The sequence below is a fragment of the Stegastes partitus genome, unplaced genomic scaffold, assembly GCF_000690725.1.
Source record: "Stegastes partitus isolate 25-593 unplaced genomic scaffold, Stegastes_partitus-1.0.2 Scaffold619, whole genome shotgun sequence".
Classification (NCBI taxonomy): Eukaryota; Metazoa; Chordata; class Actinopteri; family Pomacentridae; genus Stegastes; species Stegastes partitus.
Window position 1 is genome coordinate 207961 of NW_007578350.1, and position 997 is coordinate 208957.

The 997-nt window shown below is 38.6% G+C and overlaps 1 protein-coding gene across 1 annotated transcript in view; it reads right to left on the reverse strand.

Moving 5' to 3' along the window:
* cntn5 (contactin 5) overlaps window positions 1-997 on the reverse strand; it is a 65321-nt gene that overhangs the window by 57156 nt on the left and 7168 nt on the right. The gene's annotated exons all lie outside the window — the stretch shown is intronic.

A 997-nucleotide genomic window follows, 5' to 3' on the forward strand; every position in this document is an offset into this window, starting at 1 on the left:
GGAACATTTATAGAAATAAAACCACACAAAGAAGCTTAGAGGGGGTTTGTTGGAGCTGTTTGAAATGTTCTTTTTTTTTTGGTAAGAAGTCAGAGGCAGGGAAGATTGGAGAAAAGAAATGGTTTAATCTTTCGCAATGTGTTGTATCTCAAAAGATTATTATATTATCTATTGTGTGCAATGCTCATACTAAAGCTGTCAAATAAATGTAGTGGAGGAGAAAGTGCAGTATCTCCCTCTGAAATGTAGTGGAGTGGAAGTGGAGAGCCGGGGGTTTGGAAACAATGTTTGGAGCCAATTTCTAGCAGGTACCAGCACAGTGTGATACTCGGGTGCTCGTGTTGGTTGCTGCTAAGCAGGCAGGTTCTTGAAAAAGATGGCAAAACTTTCCAGTGCTATGCTATTTTTATGGGAATTAGTTTTGAACCTAAAGTCAGGAAAAGAGTTTTTTTTTAAAAGTGCAATTAAGAAGAGGCACTGCAAAACACTTATTCTTTAGAGCACAATGCTGGTAAAAAAAAAATACCACAAAAGGGAATTCTGCATATTGCCATACTAGATTCGGTAAGATTGCCAAGCTAAGTATTTATGAAAAATAGCTTCTAATGTCCAACCAAGAGACCCAGACTAATAAATGAGCGTCCAAATGTTACATAGCTCACTTCCAGCCTAGTTCATTTTCTCAGAGGGGAAGGAAAAAAAAAACGTCTCAAGCTCTTTTTTTTTTTAAATATACGTATGTGACCCTTAAGTGGAGAGAGCAGGAGGAGGAGGAGGCGAGGATCTGGACAGTTGAGAGGACAGATGAAGGTACATGTTGAAGTGCAGCCTGTGTTCCTCACAAACTAGCAGCACTTTTTCTGAAGCCCGTGTCTGCGCTTTACCATCTGGCCATTTCAGCCTGCCAGTGCAGTCTGGCTCGTATTTAAATTGGTCTTCCTTTGATTTTCGTTCACTTTTTTTTTTATCACATTTATAAATATATATATATATATAT